At 43.3% G+C, this 16,509-nt stretch overlaps 9 pseudogenes; all 9 read right to left on the reverse strand.

The window, feature by feature from the left end:
• Positions 1 to 1,222: 1,222 nt before the first annotated feature.
• LOC130338350 (U2 spliceosomal RNA) lies at positions 1,223 to 1,486 on the reverse strand (annotated as a pseudogene).
• Positions 1,487 to 2,954: 1,468 nt separating this feature from the next.
• LOC130341341 (U2 spliceosomal RNA) lies at positions 2,955 to 3,218 on the reverse strand (annotated as a pseudogene).
• Positions 3,219 to 4,684: 1,466 nt separating this feature from the next.
• On the reverse strand, positions 4,685 to 4,948 carry LOC130341604 (U2 spliceosomal RNA; annotated as a pseudogene).
• Positions 4,949 to 6,417: 1,469 nt separating this feature from the next.
• Positions 6,418 to 6,682, reverse strand: LOC130340091 (U2 spliceosomal RNA; annotated as a pseudogene).
• Positions 6,683 to 8,105: 1,423 nt separating this feature from the next.
• On the reverse strand, positions 8,106 to 8,369 carry LOC130338361 (U2 spliceosomal RNA; annotated as a pseudogene).
• A 1,439-nt stretch (positions 8,370 to 9,808) lies between these two features.
• LOC130338372 (U2 spliceosomal RNA) lies at positions 9,809 to 10,072 on the reverse strand (annotated as a pseudogene).
• A 1,471-nt stretch (positions 10,073 to 11,543) lies between these two features.
• LOC130341626 (U2 spliceosomal RNA) lies at positions 11,544 to 11,807 on the reverse strand (annotated as a pseudogene).
• Positions 11,808 to 13,284: 1,477 nt separating this feature from the next.
• LOC130338379 (U2 spliceosomal RNA) lies at positions 13,285 to 13,548 on the reverse strand (annotated as a pseudogene).
• A 1,464-nt stretch (positions 13,549 to 15,012) lies between these two features.
• LOC130340025 (U2 spliceosomal RNA) lies at positions 15,013 to 15,277 on the reverse strand (annotated as a pseudogene).
• Positions 15,278 to 16,509: the final 1,232 nt, after the last annotated feature.

Here is a 16,509-nt window from a genome sequence, read left to right on the forward strand (position 1 = left end):
GGCTTTTGCCTGAACCCCCATCACTCCTCCTCTTGCATATAAGACAATATTTCAGATCTGCATATGAAAACAACACGCCTACCTTTGTTGCACATAGCTGCCTGCCTGTCTCTAGTTACCCCACTGGCTGTAGCTGCGTCCCTTCCGACATGGAATAACACCAACTGTAACGATAAACTGAAAATTAACAGTATAAACCTGCATCATTTTGGACTCTGGTATTTGCTGAATCCGGGTGACCTGACAATCGATGGTGGTGCCGCTGGTGATTCTGGCCTTCTTGGAATCTGTTGGGCCTATGTGTTAGCTCACACATCACTTGGGTATCCATGGTAACTACCACAACATGGTCATCTGCAGTTTACATCTAGCCCGTGGCATTGAATGGCATTTTAAAAGTGCTAAGGGTCCTGGTGCAATAATCCTCCCATGAGGATCAGCCTCAACGGCTTTGTAGATTGCACTCATGTCAGCAACTCCATATACATTTTTTTTTCTTCATGCTTCTTTCTTCATCCTTTTTTCTTTCTGTCATTCAGACTTTCATTCATTCGATCTCTCTCACTCACTTGCTTTAACTCATTTGTTCTCACTCACTCACTCACTCACTCAATCACTCACTCACTCATTCACTCTCACTCACTCGCTCACTAAGTCAGTCTCTCTCTCTCTCTCTCTCTTTTTCTTTTTATATATATTTTTTTCCGTCTTTTTCTTCTTCTTCTTCTTCAGACCCTGTCATAGCACTAATGCCTTTCCAATACCACCAGCAGATGGAGACACTCCATTGCAACATTGGTTGTGAGCAGCAGTTTCTAAAAACAAATGCCTCATGGCGGATTTCCCATCCATCAATGGATGGTAAATTTTGTTTTCATCATTCACTGACCACAGAAACCAATGCATGGTCAAGCAACAGCAATGACACACCCTTGTGTATAGGCATGAGACCCTCATGTCATTTAACAGGATTCAGCACCACCCACAAGACAGCTACCTGTCATGTCATGTCAAACCTGCACAGGTGTGCTAGATTATTATTATTTAGTTTTATTTTATTTTTTTACACCAATCAGTGTGCAAACATGGTCATTAAAATGCTAAATGAATAGACGTTCATAAACCAGTCAGTGCAACTCATCATTTTGGTCTCCAATTCTCAAACTCAAATTCTCACCCACGGAGGATTAAATGAGAATCTTTCTTGTTTAACACTGGAATGGGGTGGTGCACTGTTCACTACCCGAAGATACTGCCACATCGGGTCAATGCATAGGGCGACAGAAGCAAGCTTCCAAATCAGCTCCCTTTCTCAAAAATCCATTTAATTTATGGTCCCCAGATAGGGAACGTATGTATCAGTATGTGCTCACAAGTCACCCAAGTGCAAGTATTCACACAAAAAAAAACGTGCCTCAGGATGCGATCTGTCGCAAGATCCTTTCTTTTTTTACACTTGATCTAAGCCAAAAGGCCTAGAGGGGATAACCGGGAAAGGGGTGGACCCAACCATGTCCCCTTCATGAGCACTCACATTACTCATAGGAATGGAAGGAAGGCTGGCAGCCAACCAGACTCCCATACACTCTCTGGGTGGGTGGCAGTCAGCCACCCATACATACATACATACAGCACAGGCTAAACCCACATCATCACTTAAAAAAAGGACAGGCGACCATTGCACTCTGATGGAGCATTTAGCAATGCAATCCATAGCCTGGCTTTTGCCTGAACCCCCATCACTCCTCCTCTTGCATATAAGACAATATTTCAGATCTGCATATGAAAACAACACGCCTACCTTTGTTGCACATAGCTGCCTGCCTGTCTCTAGTTACCCCACTGGCTGTAGCTGCGTCCCTTCCGACATGGAATAACACCAACTGTAACGATAAACTGAAAATTAACAGTATAAACCTGCATCATTTTGGACTCTGGTATTTGCTGAATCCGGGTGACCTGACAATCGATGGTGGTGCCACTGGTGATTCTGGCCTTCTTGGAATCTGTTGGGCCTATGTGTTAGCTCACACATCACTTGGGTATCCATGGTAACTACCACAACATGGTCATCTGCAGTTTACATCTAGCCCGTGGCATTGAATGGCATTTTAAAAGTGCTAAGGGTCCTGGTGCAATAATCCTCCCATGAGGATCAGCCTCAACGGCTTTGTAGATTGCACTCATGTCAGCAACTCCATATACATTTTTTTTTCTTCATGCTTCTTTCTTCATCCTTTTTTCTTTCTGTCATTCAGACTTTCATTCATTCGATCTCTCTCACTCACTTGCTTTAACTCATTTGTTCTCACTCACTCACTCACTCACTCAATCACTCACTCACTCATTCACTCTCACTCACTCTCACTCTCTCACTCACTCGCTCACTAAGTCAGTCTCTCTCTCTCTCTCTCTTTTTCTTTTTATATATATTTTTTTCCGTCTTCTTCTTCTTCTTCTTCAGACCCTGTCATAGCACTAATGCCTTTCCAATACCACCAGCAGATGGAGACACTCCATTGCAACATTGGTTGTGAGCAGCAGTTTCTAAAAACAAATGCCTCATGGCGGATTTCCCATCCATCAATGGATGGTAAATTTTGTTTTTATCATTCACTGACCACAGAAACCAATGCATGGTCAAGCAACAGCAATGACACACCCTTGTGTATAGGCATGAGACCCTCATGTCATTTAACAGGATTCAGCACCACCCACAAGACAGCTACCTGTCATGTCATGTCAAACCTGCACAGGTGTGCTAGATTATTATTATTTAGTTTTATTTTATTTTTTTACACCAATCAGTGTGCAAACATGGTCATTAAAACGCTAAATGAATAGACGTTCATAAACCAGTCAGTGCAACTCATCATTTTGGTCTCCAATTCTCAAACTCAAATTCTCACCCACGGAGGATTAAATGAGAATCTTTCTTGTTTAACACTGGAATGGGGTGGTGCACTGTTCACTACCCGAAGATACTGCCACATCGGGTCAATGCATAGGGTGACAGAAGCAAGCTTCCAAATCAGCTCCCTTTCTCAAAAATCCATTTAATTTATGGTCCCCAGATAGGGAACGTATGTATCAGTATGTGCTCACAAGTCACCCAAGTGCAAGTATTCACACAAAAAAAAACGTGCCTCAGGATGCGATCTGTCGCAAGATCCTTTCTTTTTTTACACTTGATCTAAGCCAAAAGGCCTAGAGGGGATAACCGGGAAAGGGGTGGACCCAACCATGTCCCCTTCATGAGCACTCACATTACTCATAGGAATGGAAGGAAGGCTGGCAGCCAACCAGCCTCCCATACACTTTCTGGGTGGGTGGCAGTCAGCCACCCATACATACATACAGCACAGGCTAAACCCACATCATCACTTAAAAAAAGGACAGGCGACCATTGCACTCTGATGGAGCATTTAGCAATGCAATCCATAGCCTGGCTTTTGCCTGAACCCCCATCACTCCTCCTCTTGCATATAAGACAATATTTCAGATCTGCATATGAAAACAACACGCCTACCTTTGTTGCACATAGCTGCCTGCCTGTCTCTAGTTACCCCACTGGCTGTAGCTGCGTCCCTTCCGACATGGAATAACACCAACTGTAACGATAAACTGAAAATTAACAGTATAAACCTGCATCATTTTGGACTCTGGTATTTGCTGAATCCGGGTGACCTGACAATCGATGGTGGTGCCGCTGGTGATTCTGGCCTTCTTGGAATCTGTTGGGCCTATGTGTTAGCTCACACATCACTTGGGTATCCATGGTAACTACCACAACATGGTCATCTGCAGTTTACATCTAGCCCGTGGCATTGAATGGCATTTTAAAAGTGCTAAGGGTCCTGGTGCAATAATCCTCCCATGAGGATCAGCCTCAACGGCTTTGTAGATTGCACTCATGTCAGCAACTCCATATACATTTTTTTTTCTTCATGCTTCTTTCTTCATCCTTTTTTCTTTCTGTCATTCAGACTTTCATTCATTCGATCTCTCTCACTCACTTGCTTTAACTCATTTGTTCTCACTCACTCACTCACTCACTCAATCACTCACTCACTCATTCACTCTCACTCACTCTCTCACTCACTCGCTCACTAAGTCAGTCTCTCTCTCTCTCTCTTTTTCTTTTTATATATATTTTTTTCCGTCTTCTTCTTCTTCTTCTTCTTCTTCTTCAGACCCTGTCATAGCACTAATGCCTTTCCAATACCACCAGCAGATGGAGACACTCCATTGCAACATTGGTTGTGAGCAGCAGTTTCTAAAAACAAATGCCCCATGGCGGATTTCCCATCCATCAATGGATGGTAAATTTTGTTTTTATCATTCACTGACCACAGAAACCAATGCATGGTCAAGCAACAGCAATGACACACCCTTGTGTATAGGCATGAGACCCTCATGTCATTTAACAGGATTCAGCACCACCCACAAGACAGCTACCTGTCATGTCATGTCAAACCTGCACAGGTGTGCTAGATTATTATTATTTAGTTTTATTTTATTTTTTTTACACCAATCAGTGTGCAAACATGGTCATTAAAACGCTAAATGAATAGACGTTCATAAACCAGTCAGTGCAACTCATCATTTTGGTCTCCAATTCTCAAACTCAAATTCTCACCCACGGAGGATTAAATGAGAATCTTTCTTGTTTAACACTGGAATGGGGTGGTGCACTGTTCACTACCCAAAGATAATGCCACATCGGGTCAATGCATAGGGCGACAGAAGCAAGCTTCCAAATCAGCTCCCTTTCTCAAAAATCCATTTAATTTATGGTCCCCAGATAGGGAACGTATGTATCAGTATGTGCTCACAAGTCACCCAAGTGCAAGTATTCACACAAAAAAAAACGTGCCTCAGGATGCGATCTGTCGCAAGATCCTTTCTTTTTTTACACTTGATCTAAGCCAAAAGGCCTAGAGGGGATAACCGGGAAAGGGGTGGACCCAACCATGTCCCCTTCATGAGCACTCACATTACTCATAGGAATGGAAGGAAGGCTGGCAGCCAACCAGACTCCCATACACTCTCTGGGTGGGTGGCAGTCAGCCACCCATACATACATACATACAGCACAGGCTAAACCCACATCATCACTTAAAAAAAGGACAGGCGACCATTGCACTCTGATGGAGCATTTAGCAATGCAATCCATAGCCTGGCTTTTGCCTGAACCCCCATCACTCCTCCTCTTGCATATAAGACAATATTTCAGATCTGCATATGAAAACAACACGCCTACCTTTGTTGCACATAGCTGCCTGCCTGTCTCTAGTTACCCCACTGGCTGTAGCTGCGTCCCTTCCGACATGGAATAACACCAACTGTAACGATAAACTGAAAATTAACAGTATAAACCTGCATCATTTTGGACTCTGGTATTTGCTGAATCCGGGTGACCTGACAATCGATGGTGGTGCCGCTGGTGATTCTGGCCTTCTTGGAATCTGTTGGGCCTATGTGTTAGCTCACACATCACTTGGGTATCCATGGTAACTACCACAACATGGTCATCTGCAGTTTACATCTAGCCCGTGGCATTGAATGGCATTTTAAAAGTGCTAAGGGTCCTGGTGCAATAATCCTCCCATGAGGATCAGCCTCAACGGCTTTGTAGATTGCACTCATGTCAGCAACTCCATATACATTTTTTTTTCTTCATGCTTCTTTCTTCATCCTTTTTTCTTTCTGTCATTCAGACTTTCATTCATTCGATCTCTCTCACTCACTTGCTTTAACTCATTTGTTCTCACTCACTCACTCACTCACTCACTCAATCACTCACTCACTCATTCACTCTCACTCACTCTCACTCTCTCACTCACTCGCTCACTAAGTCAGTCTCTCTCTCTCTCTCTCTTTTTCTTTTTATATATATTTTTTTCCGTCTTCTTCTTCTTCAGACCCTGTCATAGCACTAATGCCTTTCCAATACCACCAGCAGATGGAGACACTCCATTGCAACATTGGTTGTGAGCAGCAGTTTCTAAAAACAAATGCCTCATGGCGGATTTCCCATCCATCAATGGATGGTAAATTTTGTTTTTATCATTCACTGACCACAGAAACCAATGCATGGTCAAGCAACAGCAATGACACACCCTTGTGTATAGGCATGAGACCCTCATGTCATTTAACAGGATTCAGCACCACCCACAAGACAGCTACCTGTCATGTCATGTCAAACCTGCACAGGTGTGCTAGATTATTATTATTATTTAGTTTTATTTTATTTTTTTACACCAATCAGTGTGCAAACATGGTCATTAAAACGCTAAATGAATAGACGTTCATAAACCAGTCAGTGCAACTCATCATTTTGGTCTCCAATTCTCAAACTCAAATTCTCACCCACGGAGGATTAAATGAGAATCTTTCTTGTTTAACACTGGAATGGGGTGGTGCACTGTTCACTACCCGAAGATACTGCCACATCGGGTCAATGCATAGGGCGACAGAAGCAAGCTTCCAAATCAGCTCCCTTTCTCAAAAATCCATTTAATTTATGGTCCCCAGATAGGGAACGTATGTATCAGTATGTGCTCACAAGTCACCCAAGTGCAAGTATTCACACAAAAAAAAAACGTGCCTCAGGATGCGATCTGTCGCAAGATCCTTTCTTTTTTTACACTTGATCTAAGCCAAAAGGCCTAGAGGGGATAACCGGGAAAGGGGTGGACCCAACCATGTCCCCTTCATGAGCACTCACATTACTCATAGGAATGGAAGGAAGGCTGGCAGCCAACCAGCCTCCCATACACTTTCTGGGTGGGTGGCAGTCAGCCACCCATACATACATACAGCACAGGCTAAACCCACATCATCACTTAAAAAAAGGACAGGCGACCATTGCACTCTGATGGAGCATTTAGCAATGCAATCCATAGCCTGGCTTTTGCCTGAACCCCCATCACTCCTCCTCTTGCATATAAGACAATATTTCAGATCTGCATATGAAAACAACACGCCTACCTTTGTTGCACATAGCTGCCTGCCTGTCTCTAGTTACCCCACTGGCTGTAGCTGCGTCCCTTCCGACATGGAATAACACCAACTGTAACGATAAACTGAAAATTAACAGTATAAACCTGCATCATTTTGGACTCTGGTATTTGCTGAATCCGGGTGACCTGACAATCGATGGTGGTGCCGCTGGTGATTCTGGCCTTCTTGGAATCTGTTGGGCCTATGTGTTAGCTCACACATCACTTGGGTATCCATGGTAACTACCACAACATGGTCATCTGCAGTTTACATCTAGCCCGTGGCATTGAATGGCATTTTAAAAGTGCTAAGGGTCCTGGTGCAATAATCCTCCCATGAGGATCAGCCTCAACGGCTTTGTAGATTGCACTCATGTCAGCAACTCCATATACATTTTTTTTTCTTCATGCTTCTTTCTTCATCCTTTTTTCTTTCTGTCATTCAGACTTTCATTCATTCGATCTCTCTCACTCACTTGCTTTAACTCATTTGTTCTCACTCACTCACTCACTCACTCAATCACTCACTCACTCACTCTCACTCTCTCTCTCTCTCTCTTTTTCTTTTTATATATATTTTTTTCCGTCTTCTTCTTCTTCTTCTTCTTCAGACCCTGTCATAGCACTAATGCCTTTCCAATACCACCAGCAGATGGAGACACTCCATTGCAACATTGGTTGTGAGCAGCAGTTTCTAAAAACAAATGCCTCATGGCGGATTTCCCATCCATCAATGGATGGTAAATTTTGTTTTTATCATTCACTGACCACAGAAACCAATGCATGGTCAAGCAACAGCAATGACACACCCTTGTGTATAGGCATGAGACCCTCATGTCATTTAACAGGATTCAGCACCACCCACAAGACAGCTACCTGTCATGTCATGTCAAACCTGCACAGGTGTGCTAGATTATTATTATTTAGTTTTATTTTATTTTTTTACACCAATCAGTGTGCAAACATGGTCATTAAAACGCTAAATGAATAGACGTTCATAAACCAGTCAGTGCAACTCATCATTTTGGTCTCCAATTCTCAAACTCAAATTCTCACCCACGGAGGATTAAATGAGAATCTTTCTTGTTTAACACTGGAATGGGGTGGTGCACTGTTCACTACCCGAAGATACTGCCACATCGGGTCAATGCATAGGGCGACAGAAGCAAGCTTCCAAATCAGCTCCCTTTCTCAAAAATCCATTTAATTTATGGTCCCCAGATAGGGAACGTATGTATCAGTATGTGCTCACAAGTCACCCAAGTGCAAGTATTCACACAAAAAAAAACGTGCCTCAGGATGCGATCTGTCGCAAGATCCTTTCTTTTTTTACACTTGATCTAAGCCAAAAGGCCTAGAGGGGATAACCGGGAAAGGGGTGGACCCAACCATGTCCCCTTCATGAGCACTCACATTACTCATAGGAATGGAAGAAAGGCTGGCAGCCAACCAGCCTCCCATACACTTTCTGGGTGGGTGGCAGTCAGCCACCCATACATACATACAGCACAGGCTAAACCCACATCATCACTTAAAAAAAGGACAGGCGACCATTGCACTCTGATGGAGCATTTAGCAATGCAATCCATAGCCTGGCTTTTGCCTGAACCCCCATCACTCCTCCTCTTGCATATAAGACAATATTTCAGATCTGCATATGAAAACAACACGCCTACCTTTGTTGCACATAGCTGCCTGCCTGTCTCTAGTTACCCCACTGGCTGTAGCTGCGTCCCTTCCGACATGGAATAACACCAACTGTAACGATAAACTGAAAATTAACAGTATAAACCTGCATCATTTTGGACTCTGGTATTTGCTGAATCCGGGTGACCTGACAATCGATGGTGGTGCCGCTGGTGATTCTGGCCTTCTTGGAATCTGTTGGGCCTATGTGTTAGCTCACACATCACTTGGGTATCCATGGTAACTACCACAACATGGTCATCTGCAGTTTACATCTAGCCCGTGGCATTGAATGGCATTTTAAAAGTGCTAAGGGTCCTGGTGCAATAATCCTCCCATGAGGATCAGCCTCAACGGCTTTGTAGATTGCACTCATGTCAGCAACTCCATATACATTTTTTTTTCTTCATGCTTCTTTCTTCATCCTTTTTTCTTTCTGTCATTCAGACTTTCATTCATTCGATCTCTCTCACTCACTTGCTTTAACTCATTTGTTCTCACTCACTCACTCACTCATTCACTCTCACTCACTCTCACTCACTCGCTCACTAAGTCAGTCTCTCTCTCTCTCTCTCTTTTTCTTTTTATATATATTTTTTTCCGTCTTTTTCTTCTTCTTCTTCTTCAGACCCTGTCATAGCACTAATGCCTTTCCAATACCACCAGCAGATGGAGACACTCCATTGCAACATTGGTTGTGAGCAGCAGTTTCTAAAAACAAATGCCTCATGGCGGATTTCCCATCCATCAATGGATGGTAAATTTTGTTTTCATCATTCACTGACCACAGAAACCAATGCATGGTCAAGCAACAGCAATGACACACCCTTGTGTATAGGCATGAGACCCTCATGTCATTTAACAGGATTCAGCACCACCCACAAGACAGCTACCTGTCATGTCATGTCAAACCTGCACAGGTGTGCTAGATTATTATTATTTAGTTTTATTTTATTTTTTTACACCAATCAGTGTGCAAACATGGTCATTAAAACGCTAAATGAATAGACGTTCATAAACCAGTCAGTGCAACTCATCATTTTGGTCTCCAATTCTCAAACTCAAATTCTCACCCACGGAGGATTAAATGAGAATCTTTCTTGTTTAACACTGGAATGGGGTGGTGCACTGTTCACTACCCGAAGATACTGCCACATCGGGTCAATGCATAGGGCGACAGAAGCAAGCTTCCAAATCAGCTCCCTTTCTCAAAAATCCATTTAATTTATGGTCCCCAGATAGGGAACGTATGTATCAGTATGTGCTCACAAGTCACCCAAGTGCAAGTATTCACACAAAAAAAAACGTGCCTCAGGATGCGATCTGTCGCAAGATCCTTTCTTTTTTTACACTTGATCTAAGCCAAAAGGCCTAGAGGGGATAACCGGGAAAGGGGTGGACCCAACCATGTCCCCTTCATGAGCACTCACATTACTCATAGGAATGGAAGGAAGGCTGGCAGCCAACCAGACTCCCATACACTCTCTGGGTGGGTGGCAGTCAGCCACCCATACATACATACATACAGCACAGGCTAAACCCACATCATCACTTAAAAAAAGGACAGGCGACCATTGCACTCTGATGGAGCATTTAGCAATGCAATCCATAGCCTGGCTTTTGCCTGAACCCCCATCACTCCTCCTCTTGCATATAAGACAATATTTCAGATCTGCATATGAAAACAACACGCCTACCTTTGTTGCACATAGCTGCCTGCCTGTCTCTAGTTACCCCACTGGCTGTAGCTGCGTCCCTTCCGACATGGAATAACACCAACTGTAACGATAAACTGAAAATTAACAGTATAAACCTGCATCATTTTGGACTCTGGTATTTGCTGAATCCGGGTGACCTGACAATCGATGGTGGTGCCGCTGGTGATTCTGGCCTTCTTGGAATCTGTTGGGCCTATGTGTTAGCTCACACATCACTTGGGTATCCATGGTAACTACCACAACATGGTCATCTGCAGTTTACATCTAGCCCGTGGCATTGAATGGCATTTTAAAAGTGCTAAGGGTCCTGATGCAATAATCCTCCCATGAGGATCAGCCTCAACGGCTTTGTAGATTGCACTCATGTCAGCAACTCCATATACATTTTTTTTTCTTCATGCTTCTTTCTTCATCCTTTTTTCTTTCTGTCATTCAGACTTTCATTCATTCGATCTCTCTCACTCACTTGCTTTAACTCATTTGTTCTCACTCACTCACTCACTCACTCAATCACTCACTCACTCATTCACTCTCACTCACTCTCACTCTCTCACTCACTCGCTCACTAAGTCAGTCTCTCTCTCTCTCTCTCTCTTTTTCTTTTTATATATAATTTTTTTCCGTCTTCTTCTTCTTCTTCTTCAGACCCTGTCATAGCACTAATGCCTTTCCAATACCACCAGCAGATGGAGACACTCCATTGCAACATTGGTTGTGAGCAGCAGTTTCTAAAAACAAATGCCTCATGGCGGATTTCCCATCCATCAATGGATGGTAAATTTTGTTTTTATCATTCACTGACCACAGAAACCAATGCATGGTCAAGCAACAGCAATGACACACCCTTGTGTATAGGCATGAGACCCTCATGTCATTTAACAGGATTCAGCACCACCCACAAGACAGCTACCTGTCATGTCATGTCAAACCTGCACAGGTGTGCTAGATTATTATTATTTAGTTTTATTTTATTTTTTTACACCAATCAGTGTGCAAACATGGTCATTAAAACGCTAAATGAATAGACGTTCATAAACCAGTCAGTGCAACTCATCATTTTGGTCTCCAATTCTCAAACTCAAATTCTCACCCACGGAGGATTAAATGAGAATCTTTCTTGTTTAACACTGGAATGGGGTGGTGCACTGTTCACTACCCAAAGATACTGCCACATCGGGTCAATGCATAGGGCGACAGAAGCAAGCTTCCAAATCAGCTCCCTTTCTCAAAAATCCATTTAATTTATGGTCCCCAGATAGGGAACGTATGTATCAGTATGTGCTCACAAGTCACCCAAGTGCAAGTAATCACACAAAAAAAAACGTGCCTCAGGATGCGATCTGTCGCAAGATCCTTTCTTTTTTTACACTTGATCTAAGCCAAAAGGCCTAGAGGGGATAACCGGGAAAGGGGTGGACCCAACCATGTCCCCTTCATGAGCACTCACATTACTCATAGGAATGGAAGGAAGGCTGGCAGCCAACCAGACTCCCATACACTCTCTGGGTGGGTGGCAGTCAGCCACCCATACATACATACATACAGCACAGGCTAAACCCACATCATCACTTAAAAAAAGGACAGGCGACCATTGCACTCTGATGGAGCATTTAGCAATGCAATCCATAGCCTGGCTTTTGCCTGAACCCCCATCACTCCTCCTCTTGCATATAAGACAATATTTCAGATCTGCATATGAAAACAACACGCCTACCTTTGTTGCACATAGCTGCCTGCCTGTCTCTAGTTACCCCACTGGCTGTAGCTGCGTCCCTTCCGACATGGAATAACACCAACTGTAACGATAAACTGAAAATTAACAGTATAAACCTGCATCATTTTGGACTCTGGTATTTGCTGAATCCGGGTGACCTGACAATCGATGGTGGTGCCGCTGGTGATTCTGGCCTTCTTGGAATCTGTTGGGCCTATGTGTTAGCTCACATATCACTTGGGTATCCATGGTAACTACCACAACATGGTCATCTGCAGTTTACATCTAGCCCGTGGCATTGAATGGCATTTTAAAAGTGCTAAGGGTCCTGGTGCAATAATCCTCCCATGAGGATCAGCCTCAACGGCTTTGTAGATTGCACTCATGTCAGCAACTCCATATACATTTTTTTTTCTTCATGCTTCTTTCTTCATCCTTTTTTCTTTCTGTCATTCAGACTTTCATTCATTCGATCTCTCTCACTCACTTGCTTTAACTCATTTGTTCTCACTCACTCACTCACTCACTCAATCACTCACTCACTCATTCACTCTCACTCACTCTCACTCTCTCACTCACTCGCTCACTAAGTCAGTCTCTCTCTCTCTCTCTCTTTTTCTTTTTATATATATTTTTTTCCGTCTTCTTCTTCTTCTTCTTCTTCTTCTTCAGACCCTGTCATAGCACTAATGCCTTTCCAATACCACCAGCAGATGGAGACATTCCATTGCAACATTGGTTGTGAGCAGCAGTTTCTAAAAACAAATGCCTCATGGCGGATTTCCCATCCATCAATGGATGGTAAATTTTGTTTTTATCATTCACTGACCACAGAAACCAATGCATGGTCAAGCAACAGCAATGACACACCCTTGTGTATAGGCATGAGACCCTCATGTCATTTAACAGGATTCAGCACCACCCACAAGACAGCTACCTGTCATGTCATGTCAAACCTGCACAGGTGTGCTAGATTATTATTATTTAGTTTTATTTTATTTTTTTACACCAATCAGTGTGCAAACATGGTCATTAAAACGCTAAATGAATAGACGTTCATAAACCAGTCAGTGCAACTCATCATTTTGGTCTCCAATTCTCAAACTCAAATTCTCACCCACGGAGGATTAAATGAGAATCTTTCTTGTTTAACACTGGAATGGGGTGGTGCACTGTTCACTACCCGAAGATACTGCCACATCGGGTCAATGCATAGGGCGACAGAAGCAAGCTTCCAAATCAGCTCCCTTTCTCAAAAATCCATTTAATTTATGGTCCCCAGATAGGGAACGTATGTATCAGTATGTGCTCACAAGTCACCCAAGTGCAAGTATTCACACAAAAAAAAACGTGCCTCAGGATGCGATCTGTCGCAAGATCCTTTCTTTTTTTACACTTGATCTAAGCCAAAAGGCCTAGAGGGGATAACCGGGAAAGGGGTGGACCCAACCATGTCCCCTTCATGAGCACTCACATTACTCATAGGAATGGAAGGAAGGCTGGCAGCCAACCAGACTCCCATACACTCTCTGGGTGGGTGGCAGTCAGCCACCCATACATACATACAGCACAGGCTAAACCCACATCATCACTTAAAAAAAGGACAGGCGACCATTGCACTCTGATGGAGCATTTAGCAATGCAATCCATAGCCTGGCTTTTGCCTGAACCCCCATCACTCCTCCTCTTGCATATAAGACAATATTTCAGATCTGCATATGAAAACAACACGCCTACCTTTGTTGCACATAGCTGCCTGCCTGTCTCTAGTTACCCCACTGGCTGTAGCTGCGTCCCTTCCGACATGGAATAACACCAACTGTAACGATAAACTGAAAATTAACAGTATAAACCTGCATCATTTTGGACTCTGGTATTTGCTGAATCCGGGTGACCTGACAATCGATGGTGGTGCCGCTGGTGATTCTGGCCTTCTTGGAATCTGTTGGGCCTATGTGTTAGCTCACACATCACTTGGGTATCCATGGTAACTACCACAACATGGTCATCTGCAGTTTACATCTAGCCTGTGGCATTGAATGGCATTTTAAAAGTGCTAAGGGTCCTGGTGCAATAATCCTCCCATGAGGATCAGCCTCAACGGCTTTGTAGATTGCACTCATGTCAGCAACTCCATATACATTTTTTTTTCTTCATGCTTCTTTCTTCATCCTTTTTTCTTTCTGTCATTCAGACTTTCATTCATTCGATCTCTCTCACTCACTTGCTTTAACTCATTTGTTCTCACTCACTCACTCACTCACTCAATCACTCACTCACTCATTCACTCTCACTCACTCTCACTCTCTCACTCACTCGCTCACTAAGTCAGTCTCTCTCTCTCTCTCTCTTTTTCTTTTTATATATATTTTTTTCCGTCTTCTTCTTCTTCTTCTTCAGACCCTGTCATAGCACTAATGCCTTTCCAATACCACCAGCAGATGGAGACACTCCATTGCAACATTGGTTGTGAGCAGCAGTTTCTAAAAACAAATGCCTCATGGCGGATTTCCCATCCATCAATGGATGGTAAATTTTGTTTTTATCATTCACTGACCACAGAAACCAATGCATGGTCAAGCAACAGCAATGACACACCCTTGTGTATAGGCATGAGACCCTCATGTCATTTAACAGGATTCAGCACCACCCACAAGACAGCTACCTGTCATGTCATGTCAAACCTGCACAGGTGTGCTAGATTATTATTATTTAGTTTTATTTTATTTTTTTACACCAATCAGTGTGCAAACATGGTCATTAAAACGCTAAATGAATAGACGTTCATAAACCAGTCAGTGCAACTCATCATTTTGGTCTCCAATTCTCAAACTCAAATTCTCACCCACGGAGGATTAAATGAGAATCTTTCTTGTTTAACACTGGAATGGGGTGGTGCACTGTTCACTACCCGAAGATACTGCCACATCGGGTCAATGCATAGGGCGACAGAAGCAAGCTTCCAAATCAGCTCCCTTTCTCAAAAATCCATTTAATTTATGGTCCCCAGATAGGGAACGTATGTATCAGTATGTGCTCACAAGTCACCCAAGTGCAAGTATTCACACAAAAAAAAAACGTGCCTCAGGATGCAATCTGTCGCAAGATCCTTTCTTTTTTTACACTTGATCTAAGCCAAAAGGCCTAGAGGGGATAACCGGGAAAGGGGTGGACCCAACCATGTCCCCTTCATGAGCACTCACATTACTCATAGGAATGGAAGGAAGGCTGGCAGCCAACCAGACTCCCATACACTCTCTGGGTGGGTGGCAGTCAGCCACCCATACATACATACATACAGCACAGGCTAAACCCACATCATCACTTAAAAAAAGGACAGGCGACCATTGCACTCTGATGGAGCATTTAGCAATGCAATCCATAGCCTGGCTTTTGCCTGAACCCCCATCACTCCTCCACTTGCATATAAGACAATATTTCAGATCTGCATATGAAAACAACACGCCTACCTTTGTTGCACATAGCTGCCTGCCTGTCTCTAGTTACCCCACTGGCTGTAGCTGCGTCCCTTCCGACATGGAATAACACCAACTGTAACGATAAACTGAAAATTAACAGTATAAACCTGCATCATTTTGGACTCTGGTATTTGCTGAATCCGGGTGACCTGACAATCGATGGTGGTGCCGCTGGTGATTCTGGCCTTCTTGGAATCTGTTGGGCCTATGTGTTAGCTCACACATCACTTGGGTATCCATGGTAACTACCACAACATGGTCATCTGCAGTTTACATCTAGCCCGTGGCATTGAATGGCATTTTAAAAGTGCTAAGGGTCCTGGTGCAATAATCCTCCCATGAGGATCAGCCTCAACGGCTTTGTAGATTGCACTCATGTCAGCAACTCCATATACATTTTTTTTTCTTCATGCTTCTTTCTTCATCCTTTTTTCTTTCTGTCATTCAGACTTTCATTCATTCGATCTCTCTCACTCACTTGCTTTAACTCATTTGTTCTCACTCACTCACTCACTCACTCACTCAATCACTCACTCACTCATTCACTCTCACTCACTCTCACTCTCTCACTCACTCGCTCACTAAGTCAGTCTCTCTCTCTCTCTCTCTTTTTCTTTTTATATATATTTTTTTCCGTCTTCTTCTTCTTCTTCTTCAGACCCTGTCATAGCACTAATGCCTTTCCAATACCACCAGCAGATGGAGACACTCCATTGCAACATTGGTTGTGAGCAGCAGTTTCTAAAAACAAATGCCTCATGGCGGATTTCCCATCCATCAATGGATGGTAAATTTTGTTTTTATCATTCACTGACCACAGAAACCAATGCATGGTCAAGCAACAGCAATGACACACCCTTGTGTATAGGCATGAGACCCTCATGTCATTTAACAGGATTCAGCACCAC

This window comes from Hyla sarda, chromosome 1, assembly GCF_029499605.1.
Source record: "Hyla sarda isolate aHylSar1 chromosome 1, aHylSar1.hap1, whole genome shotgun sequence".
NCBI classification, from domain to species: Eukaryota; Metazoa; Chordata; class Amphibia; order Anura; family Hylidae; genus Hyla; species Hyla sarda.